Below are 14,014 nucleotides of genomic sequence, written 5' to 3'. Positions count from 1 at the left end.
GTGTGTGTGTGTGTGTGTGTGTGTGTGTGTGTGTGTGTGTGTGTGTGTGTGTGTGTGTGTGTGTGTGTGTGTGTGTGTGTTTTGCTGGTAGATCTTGTGGGATTCAGTATAATATAATGATAAAAAAACAATTCCCATCTCTTAAGTACTTCTCCATTTTCAAATGACTTATTCAGACCTTGTTTTATTCATTATATGCTAAACTCAATTTTCCCCTCCCAGTGGTATTTACACACTGAACATTTTTGCCACCTTTCTGCCAATAATTTACTGGACGATTCAACTCAAACAAATACAAAATCAACACAAACTGCTGTAAACACCATGACGTGAAATAGATGCTAATCAGCATAAAGCTTGAGCTGTGTTTCTAAGGAGAGATTGCAAAGCAGGATTTACATCTGCCGTTATGTGCGTATACCGGTACTCCCATGAATACCTGGGTGCATCCATGTTTAATCTTCATGTGCACATGCATCCATCTAACACTTGCTTCTTCTGGGTCACAGTTGGAGTTGTGATCTCTGTTGTGGTGAAAAATGGTTCTAATTCTTGTATTTCCCATGTACTTTCCTTGCTCATCGTCTTCTTACAGGTGTTCTTACAGCAGATCATCCGCTTCCACTGCACTGCACTGAACTTGCTCATATGTATCCCAAATCTTGGGAATGGGATTTAATTGTGCATTTGCTAGCTGTTTTTAAACACTGTGGCATTAACTAAAACTTTCACCATCTGGGGGCAGCATTTCACCAGGGACTGTGTGAGGTATTTTATTTTTAATTGTTTTGTTTTTTATTTATTTAACACTTATTTCTTTCAAGCTCCACCCCCATTTCTTCAAAAGAATTTCCTTCCCCATACCACCCACGATGTGTTGTTAGTTGACTTGCTACAGTATCTTGTGGTAGAAAGTGGTACTACATGAAAGTGTGGCTCGGCCCTGTTGTAACTTTAATGTGTATATCTTCAACCAAATACACTGATGTTTGGACATGAGTGGTTATTTCAGAGTAGTTTAAAATAATTATCTTTAAGGTCCTTTTTTCTACTTATTAATAATAATGGCTGTTCAAAAGAAGAATAACATGCAATAACATATTTCACGATGGGCAATATCGCCTCAAAATGAGATAAAGAAAATTTGCAGTACTGAAATTTCATGATGTAGAAAAAAGGAAAGAGCTGAATGTTTTATTGATGCTCGGAGTTCGCAGGCAGCAGCGTTTATGAGTAAATAAAGGGCATTTTCTGTCCTTCTTTTCCAATACGCTTCTGTCACTGGTGACAGTAACTCATTTAAAGTGGGATTTATATTGATACAAGGAGCCAGCACCAGCAGCAATATTGTGCAACATTAGTGACATCGCATTATATCCAGTGACACAACATAAGTCAGTGTACGCACAAAAAGTGCCTAGGTAGTGTTTACTTTTAAGCAACAGTACAATGATCCTACTACTATTAAGCAGTTTAACACTAACTTAACCCTTTAACTCTTCAGGAGCTGGCACAACATTGTCACATAATAAAACAAACATATTTTCCACCTGGGATGTTTTCCCTTGAGTTAAGCATTTAACCAGCTTCTTAAAGCCCTGCTTTTCCACCGTGTTACTTCATCAGTAATTTCCACCCACTGTTTGCTCTTCCAGTCATATGGAATCGAGCTTGTGAGTGCTCCAGTAATGCTCAGTGATGTGCATCTTTTGGTTTGGGTTGCCAGCTGCTAGTATCTCCTCCCTCGTAGCCTGGGTGTACTGAATGGTGTGTTTTTGGCTCAAGTGGGGAAACAAGTTTGTTGTTTTCACCTTTAGCAGGAACAGCTTTCTTGTGTATTGTTGGAGGTTGTTAAAGTAGCTCCCTTTTTAAACAATAGCAGTTTAGATACTATATCGTCATTGCATGCTGACATACGGCTCTCGCTCTCAGACATGCTTGTGCTTGCTTTATTGTTGCATAAACTACAGAAGTAAATGCAACGTGGCTCAGTCAAACAGGGCTCTTTTGAGGTTGAAATGTCCAGCCTCAATCTACCACGCTTAAAGCCATCTGCGCCAGAGAAACAGTATCATGACTGGTCATGCCCTTTGTCCCTAACTTCCAAACAAGCTGGGATTTGCTAAAAAAATGCTGCTGAGAAAGGCTGATTCTTCTTACAGATTTTCACCAGCTCATTAAATGGCCAGTACCACCAGCTGTTTTCACTCCTGATAAGCATGTGGGAGTGTTTCTGCTTTGAAATGGCATTAGTCTCCATTAGGAAGTATATTCAGTTCAACCTTCAACTGAGCATGTGAGTCTAAGACCCATCTTTGTAATTTTCCTTGCCTGGTTTTTTAACTTGTGGTTTTCCCTACTCTTTACTTTTATTGTTGTTTTTTTATGGTGTTAAGTTTGGCATTGGTTGGGTTTAGTTAAAATAAACTACTTGTTTATGGTTTGAAAGAGCTTAAACTAAACCTTTCATACGTAAATCATTTTACAATAACAATTACAACTGGACTTGTTCACATAATTCTCTTTACATGTCTGCATAATCTGCTTTGCTGTGTTTATCATTGATTGGAATTTATGATAACAGTCTACCGCATCTGTTCATTGGTAACAGGGTGCTAGCAATGTGTCTGATTAAAACATTGATAATGGCTGATGGCCAAATTTTTTGAAGCCAATTTTATTGTCTGTTATGCTTTACCTAGAGCATTTGTTTTCATCTCGCCTTTGTAATACCAACAAATAAGGGATATTTCATTTCTAATTACGTGTTTTTCTTCTTCTCCTTGGCTCCAGTGAACAAGTGTATCCAGTACCATCTTTGCAAAAACTGGTGACAAAAATTCTGTCCCAGCCAAAATAAATTGTGACCCACTTTCATATGAATAGTATAAACATGAATGACAGTTCCATTACTGGGATTATCAGTGATCTAATCATCAAAGATATAAAATTAAAACCGTTATTAAGCCATGATCTCTATTACAGCATCCCATAAAGCTTCATATGGTATTCTGTATCAATTCATAGTGGTGTTATTTAAAGCACACATACATAATCTTTTCCCGTTGTCATTTAATGCTGTGGAAACCCTAATGTAGCATGAAAAATGAGCCATTTAAAAAGCCTACAAGTCACAGAGTCCCTGCACTGGCTTTTTTCTCAAACGCTTCCAAGAAAGCTGTCGAAAGCTGTCTGAAGTTTCTGTGTTTGGGTCAGAACACTGCAGGTTTCAAGATGTTAATGCCAGCTTGCACATTCTGTACTAAAACCTTGACATCTGCCCAGCGTACGCAGAGTCCTGCCCCTCAGGAAGTGAGATGGGCTAGAGCCAGTCTGGTGCTATCTGGATATCCTCTCTCTTATCTACCACTTCCAGCATGTTTGGTACTGGATCTGTGCTGCTGCTCACATGATGGTGTTTTGCTATCAGGAAACTTTCGTTATGGAGCCCAGAGGGAGAAAAAGGGTTCGATACGTTTAGAAGAGTTTATTTTTGAAAGAGGATTATTATATGGGTCAGGATGGTAGATGCTACCCCACCATGACCTCAACCATTTAGAAACACACATCCTCCGCAATTACTTTATCCACTTGTTTGTCTGTCTGGTGGTCAACAGCTTCTGGCATATTTTGAAGAAGTTATTGCAAGATTTAATTTGACTTGTTTCATTCCTCCATGGGGCATATCACTCTGACTTGATTAGATGAAATATACCGTGTCAGATTTACTATTGCACTAATTGTAATCCTCTTGTGTGATTATACTCGTATGAATACTTTCTCTTTGTATTCTTTTGGAAGTTTTTTCTTCTCTTAAAAAAGTTGAGCCGGGTTCATGTCCTGAGCCTCTAAGTCCCTTTGAGTCATGTTTAATATTGGACCATATGAATAAACTTGACTTTACTTGGAATTCCAGATCAAGGCGTGTTTCATAGTTTGTTTTTGAGTCCACTTTCTGCCTAGCTGTCAAAACTTGCCTAAGAGGATTAATCCAGCAGACCTCGCTCTTTCATAACAAGTCACCCACCCCTGTCCTTGTGACTTCAAGCCTCTCGCTGTCATCATATCTTAATTATGATTTTTGGGTGATTGGCTTTCTCCTAATGAGGAGGAGCAGAATAAATTAATTTCATCAGAATGGTGCCGTGATCCTCTGTCATATTCCTGCACGTGCTTTACCAACATGCTCAGACTGAAGCCTGTCATTGTAGGCTCTTTTTTTTTTTTTTTTAACATTTTTTGTGCAGGGTACTGAATTGCCTCCTTGGTAGATATCGCTTTTAATTTAAATAACTGGACTGTTTACAACCTACATTTAAAGTAAATTTGATGGTAACCGTTACAACCTAAACACCTGTTTCCTTAATAAGATTCCACTCTCTGTTTTGTAAAGCCACATTTCTGAAACATAAACTTAGTGCTTGAGGGGATATGGAAATGACAGTCTGTTTGTTATTCCATTCACCACTGTTATTCAGTATAATACACACTGTGGGAAGCCAGAAAGGTGAGAAAGTATTGCTGAAGAAAATCCATTTTGCATTATTTCTCAGCTGGAGAGGGGATAAATTTGATCATGTCACCTTTGTTTTTGCTGAGATGGAAATGGCAACATGGAGAAGGGAAGGATTAGATTTTAAGAGAGGAGAGAGGGCTTGGATTTTGAGTTTTGAATCTAAGAGAAGACATACATCTCTTTTTCGTCTCTGAAACTTTTCCTTATCTAAACTAGTGCAGGTTTTCATGATGAAGTTTTTGTTTTTGTTTCTCTGTATGGCAAAAATGGACTTTTCCTGATACATTGTGATAGAACGGTGGACTTGCAGTACTAAGAAATACATAGAGGTTTCTGGCAGAACTTCACATGCCACCAGTGTGCATAGATGAGAGCAATAAGTCAAACACTCAAACTCTGCACTTTTAGTGTGAGATTTTTCACGTGACATCAATCCCAGTCATTATGAAACATTATAGACAACTTATCAGATAAAATGACTGTAAAGTATTCTTATCAACTACAAGTATAGTTGTTGGTGTCCTTCTAGGTGGTCATATAGTTTCAGATAATGAAATGCATAAAATCTATTACTTAAAATATAAATAAATATACCATTGGTCTGTATATATTGGGTGATACCAATTTATGCCCCAAATATGGTATTACCTGTAACTGTGAAACCACCCACAACAGATAGAAAACCACTAATCAAGAAATTGAATCAATGTTGAGATTTAGTTACAAAGTCAAAAGCTAAAAAAAAGACATTGCGTTTCACTGAAGGTACATATGAATAAAATCATATATAATGTCTGTCTTTTTGATATATTTAATGTATTTAATGTATTTCTTTTGCTTTATTCTTTTACTTTACAGTAGAGATGCACCAATTGGAATTTTCTTGACCCATTCCATTGTTTTGTAAGTTTAACCTGCCCGTACCACTTTTTGCACATTTTGATTTTCTTTGTATATAAAACTGATAGCATATACAAACAAAAAATGTACTTTTCTTCAATGCAAAATATTTTCATAATAAATGTAATGATTAAACTTTATAAACCAGAGTAAGCTACAGGATCTCTCGCTTAAATAATCCAAAATGAAGTGCTCTGCTGCTGATAAGAGCTACAGTTAATTAACTGACAGTGAGCTGCTGTGCTCCCACCTTTGCCTGGCATATTTTACCTTGCCAAAAAAAAAGCAGTTACATCACTTTCTGTTATGTTTATAACTTCAACAGATAAAAGACAATAACCCTTTTCTTTTTTTCACTCATCTCTGTAGTTTCCCTCGTAAATTCTTTGATCCATTGCTCATACCGAGGCTTCTGGTTTTTGGCTGCCTCTGTGCTATGGATAGTTTTATCTTTATCCACTTTGCTTTTGTTAGCTTACTTCAAAAGTCCAAGTTCTGTCAACATGGGTAACAGTTCATCACCTGTAGCTCACATTACCTGTGGTGTACCACAAGGTTGGACTTGAAGCCCTTTTTTATTTTCTATTTATATATACATAGCAGGGCGGCACGGTGGCACGGTGGTTAGCACTGTTGCCGCACAGCAAGAAGGCCCTGAGTTCAATTCCAACATCAGGCCGGGGTCTTTCTGTGTGGAGTTTGCATGTTCTCCCCATGTTTGCGTGGGTTCCCTCCGGGTACTCTGGCTTCCTCCCACCGTCCAAAGACATGCAGCTTGAGGGGATAGATTAATTGGAAAATCCAAATTGCCATTGTGTGAATGGTGTGAATGTGCGAGTGAATGTGAGTGTGAATGGTTGTCTGTCCCTGTATGTTGGCCCTGCGACAGACTGGCGACCTGTCCAGGGTGTACCCCGCCTCTCGCCCTATGACAGCTGGGATAGGCTCCAGCGCCCCCCGCGACCCTGAAAAGGATAAGCGGAAGCGAATGGATGGATATACATAGCATACATACGATGCAAAGATATATGTACTGCTGAAACATAATAATACTAAAAGCTTAGCTGCTCTTTTTGACTATATGGTCTCAATAGCTGGACAGTGTAAAATTTCCTCTCACTAAATGTGCCGAAATGAGAAATCTTATCGTTCAATGTTCCAAACTACATTAACTATTTGAAATTTATTTTGTTTTATCGTGTCTATGATATGGCTTCTTTATCTTCTCACATATTTACAAATTAAGGTCAGAAGTCTAGCAAGAAGGTTGCTCTAACATATTATTAGTGTTGCTCGAGGTCTGACCTCATACAGTACGCTGACTATTGTATCATCTGTGTTGCCAGAAATGCCTCACATGCTGACTTTAAAATTGCAAAACCTGTATTTCCATATCCAGCAGTGTATATATCAACAAAATCTCACAGGGGGAAGTCACCTAGCTCAAATTAATGCAACACCTTCCACAGTCTGTGCCCTTTAAATCTATCTCTGAATGTCATTTCCCCACAAATTCCTCAGGCACTTTTATGATAACTATGCATTACTACAGGCTAACACATAATAGAAAACTTTGGCCCTCATTTATCAAATGTGCAGACAGCACACTTTAATCTCGAGTGTGTCCTTTCTGAAGTGCTAATTTGAACTCTGATATCATGCTGAAAAATGTCACAGTACAGTGAAGGTTTGATAGAATCTCCACTTCTGTGATAAAATGTAAAAACAAGATTCACTTTAGAAGAAACTTGGGATTGCAGATCTTATAAAGGCAAAGCAGACGTGGCGTTCTAGTAAATGGGCTCAGCTGTCATATGGCTTTTGGTTTCTGAGTGCCACACAAGCATATCATTGATTTTTCCCTGGTTTTTTCAACATTGCATTTTTGAGAGTGATTGATCAGTGTGTTTGTTTGCTTTCTTTAAGCCATTAATAAACACTGAAGGCCCACAAATCTCTATAGCTGGGACGGTGCTGTAAATCCAATAGTCTGAATGAATAAAAATAGTTTAAGGTATTGGACATGAGACCAGGCTCATGGTGCTTGATTACACCATGAGCTAAGTCTGCACCTCATTCATCAGGCACGAACTAATGTAATAAAAATATATTTCACCCACTTTTTCAGTTATATCCTTATTGACTGATTGCAGTGTTTGTTCTCATTATTATTAGTATTTTTTACACCCCAGGGGTTGCTTATTGCCTTCCACCTACCAATAAATTACTGTGAAGAGCCTCTGTATGACTTGGATGATTTCAACACAGTGAGAAAAGCAGTCTTAAATGCTTTAGTCTATAAATTGCTTTTCTTAGATTGTTTTAATACACAACATGTAGATGGACAAGGAAGAAATATATAGATGTCTGCTTAATGTAATCACTGCAGAGTGCAGACGGGTATCATTCATCTTTAAAGGGTTAGTTTGTTATGAGTGTATTTTTCATCTTTTTTTTCTTACTGGCTGTAAAGTTGGCTAAAAACTCGATACTTTGTTTTCTTTAACTCAGACTGGGATTGTTGTAGAAGGTATGAAGTTGGAGATTGTGCTACTTGTAAAGACAAAACTTGCATCAGAGTGTATAAAATGGGTTCAGCCATCATACAGCTTTCGTTTTCTGATTGCCAGATCAGTGCAGCATTGATTTTTTTTTTTCTTACTTTTTATTTTTGAGAGTGAGTGATCAATGTGTCTGCCTTCTTTAAACCATTGATAAACACCAAAGACCAACAAATCTCTACAGCTGGGTCGGTGCTATAAATCCAGTAGTCTGAATGAATAAAAATACTTTATAGCATTGGAAATGAGAAATGAGACAAAATTCAAGGTGCTTGATTGCACTGGAAGCTAAGTCAGCACCTATAATAACTATGCTTGTACAGTCTATGTATGCACTGATTGTATTATTTATATATATTTTTTCATTTATGACTTTTCCCCTGACTGCTCACAATGGTCTTTTGGACAATCACAGTACATGCATTTTTCTTACTTATCAAGGGTATTGGAAGGATTTGCATTGGATGTGTGCAGCCTAAGTTTAAACTTTTCCTTCTTCCTCCATGGCTTTGTATTGATGTAGACAGCCACTCATGTCAGCCGCTCGTGCATGTGTGTTTTGTTTAATTGAAAGGGTTGCATGCTAAGTTGTCAGCTAGGTAACTTAAAGAATTGAGGATCACCTGGATACGGGGAAAGAGTCTTAGATGCAAAGATATGGATTTCTGCTTGATGTAATCAGAGAGTAGACCTGCAGGAATAATCTTTCATCTCTGAAAGCTTGAGTCTTAAGTGGTTTTTTTCTTATTTCTTTCTATTTACAGATGATGCAGCACTAATGAGCAGCCATCAGCCTTTAGATGAGTGACTCACAACAAAAACACCTGAACATCAATAGTCTACAGTAACAGTAAGAAACATTATCAGCTATCTTCCGAGCTGTCTGTGAAGTTATAATTATGTGTCGTCATGGTTATACAGCATGCTTCAATCCTCTTCCTTTGAGATCCTGCTAATGCACGTGCTTATTGTTCTGAACAGTGAATATCACTGTGACTGTGGGAGACGGTAGATGGCATATGGTAGCAATCACACCTACAGCTCTGACACATAATTCAGCTGTGTATATTCTCGTCATGGTTCCGCTGCTTTGTGATAAACGCAGACAGGAGTGAGGCGACAGTCCGATGCCATGTTCTTTTATCTTTCTTAAAAAAATGTATTTATGCTCACCGGTGACATTTTGATTCTTTTTTCCTTTAGAAGCACATCTTTCAAATTCATGCAGTGCTGGAAAATATTATAGAATGATATACATTGTTATGTTGCTGTCCATATATTCTAGGTCAGTGGTTCCCAGAAGTTTTTGAAACCCTCTCAAATGCACACCTGTAAGTCACAAAATATATGAACTGACGTCGAAGTAAAATAAGCTGCATTTTTATTGCTGTGCAGATTTGGAAACGACTTAATTGCGTATTGATAATACTTGTTCATGAACTGTTCTGCTTCAGTTTTTGTTTAACGCCAGGTTTAGTCAGCTTAGACGTTGTTTGCATTCCTATCAGCTGCATTTACAGTGACAAATCTCTTCATCTCTCATGCTCAGGCAATGTTTGTGACTGCTGCTCAGTCGGAGAACCTGCCTGCCACAAACTATGTTGGTTTACTGTGATGAGCAGCCGCCGTGAGCTGTCATTACTAATATAAGCTGTAGCTTGTTAGATGTTGTCCAAACCACAAGTACCAATTTATTAATTAGTCAACTTTTATTACCTCTGGATGATGAACTGTTTATATTAAATCCTCTTGTGTGTTCAAATCATAGACTGCCTATAAAAGTTGGATATATCCACTGGGAAGTCACCTGTTTTTTTTTTTTTGTTTTTTTTGAAGACTCAACTATGGCATTATACCTGCTTTCATTTTGTCTTTTGGGAATCATACTTGGCCGTATTTGAACAAGAGGGTAGAGTGCTAAATTATCAGCTTATGCTAGCATGGGTCCACTTTACACTGATAGATGACAATTAGTACTAGTGACACCTAAATATACCCCTTACAGCTCACTCAGCAAAACTGGATTCCTTGGAGTGGTTGTTAGTTCTGATCAGCACCCTGCAAGCAGGTCTGAACTGTTACTGAACTGTAAAAATGATGCTGCCACTACAAACGCAACCAAGAGCTCAAGTTCAGTGACTCAGATTAGCTGAGGTGAAACTTGGCTGCAATTTATTTATTGAGAGGCACTAGATATTTTTTTTGTTTTTTGTGAGAATACTTTAAGGCAATTCCACAAAAATAAGCCCTCCTCTCAACGCCTCTGACTGGGTTGTCTTTAGGGGATTAGGGTGAGTCGTAACTCTTTGGGGGATAATAAATGTTCGGTATAGGCATGAGTAAATAAAAGTAACAGTAGGGCCAGAACCACTGAGACAGTAACTTCTCCCATTTTGCACAGGGTCTGACTGTAACTGGTTTGGGATTGACAAATCATTAGCCATCCTGCTCCGTCCTGCATGCCTAAGTATCCTTGGGATTTTGTCCTCTGATGCCTTTATTGAAGTATGAATGAATAGACAGAAAGCACTTGGGTAGAAAAAGCACAGAAAAAAGTGATTGTATGAACAGGTGAAAGAGATGTTGTATAAAGTGCTTTGAGTGATCAAGTAGAGTTGACAAGCACTACTTGAGAACCAGTCTATTTGCCATTTACAAAGTAGAACCTTTTCTATTCGCTGTGGCACAAAATGAGTGTTTACAGAGGTGAGGTCAGAAAGCTGCTCTCCTGTATGCTTCTGTAGGACTGGAGATTTTTTTTACAACCACAGCTATCACTATCTGGTGGCCTCCAGATAAGATGCAAGTTAGTCTTAGAGCTCTTTCTTTTCTTTCTCTTTTTTTCTTTTAATATTCATTTCTATTATCAGTATTCTTCAGTAAAAATCAAAGATAAAATCATGATCCCAAGAGAAAAGCTTTTACAACCAAGCTTTCTTACTCTTTGAGCTAAAAAGTCTAAACAAATACTGCAAGCAGCCTAAAGCTACTTAGAATACGATGACCTGGATGACTGAGAACCTTCACAGACATTTAGGCTGCTTCCTTGTTCTGATGGGATCACTTCCTGACCCAGCCCCCAAGGGATTTGGGTATCCTCCGGAGACTGACCCAGGAGTCAGTCTTGTTAGGTGAATGTGTAAACCTCTGCAAGGTATTATTTTGGAGACAGTCTGGGCAGATGGGGTCTGATATGCAGACAGTCAGGACATGACGATAAAGAGGAAGAAGACTTTCTGTAAAGCTGTAGTTTTGATGGGTTTTGGCATTTATTTTTTTAAAGCTAGACTTTAGAGTAGCATCCCTCTGTGGCAGCACCTTACTTATGAATTAAAGTTGGAGACTTTTTATTTTAAAAGTGAATCATTCATCTTATAAGAGCAATTTAAGCTTCTGTTGACCTTTTGGTTCATATTGAGTGCTTTGCCTTGTAGGACTTTTTGAGTGTTTGTGAGCGTAAACATAATCCTTTCCCTGCTTTCTAATGTAGTCAGTACTTTTAGAGCAGTTACTAACAGTAAAATATGGCCTTGTATAAATGACTTTGGCTTGATTTTATGTTGAAGCAGGAGAATGTCTTATCATGCAGAAACAGGGGTGAGATAGAGTTGGATCATAAATGAATCCTTCTTTAAGATTTACGAGTGTGTCACCGCTAATAAAGGAGGGTTTGAATTCCTGTGAAAAATGCCTGCAATCCAGAGGCAATTGAAAATATAATGACTACCTGCTATTGTGTATTGCATTGCTCACTATGGGTTTCTGTCCAAAATGATCGTGCTTTTAAACTTGAATTTTCGCTTTATTTGAAGAGCGTTGGAGGGTCTGAATATTGTGAAACCTGGAGCGATTAAAGGGGAGAAAATGCCAGTGCTGGACAAAAACAGTGGACATACTTGTCGCTGGCTGGGATGCAGTATAAGCATTAATTCATCATCGCTTTAGATGATGGCTCTAGACAGATCTGTACAGTCTTTATCCAAACACTCTGGAGAAGCTGCCATGCCCCTTCAGATATACAGTGCTTGCTCAGCTGTTTCCTTTCCCCAGGAATTCACATTTACTTTCCAGTCAGAACCAAGGCTCCTCCATCGGAGCTTAAACTAGAGAATCTGCTCCCCTCACACCTAAATCACATATGCGCTATTTTACGAAATGAAACTCTCTTGCATGCATTCAAGGAAGTGAACCAATTGTAGATTGTTCTGGGCGGTCTAAAAAAGTTAGAAAATGCACCCACTAATGGGTCTAAAGTTAAAATTCAATCTGTGGTTTTTGGAGGAGTGGTGTGTTACTGTAGAACTATTCTAGCCTGGGTTGCCAGATACTGTGTACAGATTAAGCACAGGTTTTGGTTTCCCCACAGTCCACATTGTGAACATGAATGTGGTGACAGGCATTTGGGAAGCTGTTCATAAGCTCTTTGACCAGCTGTAGTTTGCCAAAAAATGTCCTTTGTATTATATTTTCTTCCACAAACACAATGATGCAAAATTCTTATGCATGCCAGACCATTTGAAACTCTTTCCCATAACATTATGACATAAGCAGTACTAGCTTTGTGGGCACATTATTGAAAATGTCAGGAAATCGTTTCGACCTTCTGAGTTGCCAATTTAGATTAAGGTTTTGCGTTGCAGTTAGGATTTTAGGCTGGGAATTCGTGGGATGTGAAAACTACAGCACTAAAAAGGCTTTATTACATTAATGCTGTAATAGGATTCTAGTTTGTGAAGTTTTCTTGAGCGTTTACTCCCCGTTGTTTCCCATCAAGTAATTCTTTGTAGACTTCTCTTAACTACATTTTGGTGGCGGGTTGTCTGTATTCTTTCAGATTACATGACTCTGTTTTTATTACAGTGGAGGATTTTGAGTTCATTTTAGGCTGTATGACCCCATATGGAAAAGATATATATAAATCTTTTAAAGGTTGTATCTGTCTTGTGTGAAACTTGTATGAAAAGCATATAAGAGTGAAAACAGATATAAGATCCCTTGAAAAATTATTTAATGAAACTTGTATGTTTTGGCCGCCTTATTGATTTACTCATGAAAGTGGCCACTTTCATTAGTAATCACATATAAGTTTTTACTATTTCTTTTCCATATGGGACTATTCTGGATTCAACTCAGAGCTATACATTTTAGTAGCCTTATTCTCTGAAAGGTGAAGGTCTGTGATTTAATTTGTAGGTTCTACTTTTAGCAAGTATACAGAGTCTGCATAAATAGTTTTTGGGTTTCTTTTTTTAACCTACGCAGATGTAGAGTTCATTGTCTGTAGATTGGTTGATTGAATCACAGTGCTTGCTGTGGACCAAAGCTTCCCCTTGTACTGATTTTGATGGTCACTGTAACCTCATATCTATCTCATTCTTGTGAATATAATACCCCAGGAGCATCTGGAGGGAATATAATTACTTTTCACACAAAGGTTGACTTCCATTCATTTTGAAATTGGTACAATCTTGGTAGATGTTTTATATTCCCCAAAACGGTTATGGCCAAATTTATTAATTAGTATAAATGTAAACATAATTCCAGAATTTATTTGCTAATTATGACAAAATTTCAATGCAAATGTACAAAAATTATGAAGTGATGACATTTTATTTTAACATGCAACATGATTTGCAAAAATGCAGTACTGGGCAAATGTCTTCAGCTGCCCCTCATTTCTTTATATTTTGGTCCCAAAGAGCCAACAGACAGGTACAACAAAGAGTTTCTACAACCACCTATAAAACATGGTGGTGGCTGCATTTCAGCCAGTGTTATTGGAGATCTTGTAACAACTGATGGAATTGGAAAATTACATGAGATTTTGATCTGCAGAACCATCTGGAAAAAAGCTGATTGTCACCAGCTTCACTTGATTCCAAATGCACTGCCAATGCAGTAAAAGCATAGTTGGATAGCAAAACACACAGGGGAACATTATCAGTTTAGAACTGGCCTCTCTAGAGCCAAGACCTCGACATTATTGAAGCAGTGCGGGTCCTTTTAACAGAGAACAGAACAAAAATGCAAAATTATC

At 38.0% G+C, this 14,014-nt stretch overlaps 1 protein-coding gene across 7 annotated transcripts in view; it reads left to right on the top strand.

The window, feature by feature from the left end:
• Positions 1 to 14,014, top strand: part of gulp1a (GULP PTB domain containing engulfment adaptor 1a) — a 94,195-nt gene that overhangs the window by 30,332 nt on the left and 49,849 nt on the right. Inside the window, exons 1-2 of one of the 7 annotated variants that reach the window (XM_013911774.1) lie at positions 2,234 to 2,296; positions 8,742 to 8,827. The exons of 4 other annotated variants lie outside the window; for them this stretch is intronic. The gene's annotated coding sequence lies outside the window, so the exon portion shown is untranslated. Of the gene's footprint in view, positions 1 to 2,233; positions 2,297 to 8,741; positions 8,828 to 14,014 lie in introns of those variants that run through there. 2 more of the 7 variants (XM_013911773.1, XM_013911777.1) reach the window with 2 other exon arrangements.

The sequence above is a fragment of the Pundamilia nyererei genome, unplaced genomic scaffold (genome assembly GCF_000239375.1).
Source record: "Pundamilia nyererei isolate P.nyererei 1_Seehausen unplaced genomic scaffold, PunNye1.0 scaffold00071, whole genome shotgun sequence".
NCBI lineage: Eukaryota > Metazoa > Chordata > Actinopteri > Cichliformes > Cichlidae > Pundamilia > Pundamilia nyererei.
Note: the sequence above shows the minus strand (reverse complement) of the source record. Positions and strands in the feature narration are given on the sequence as shown.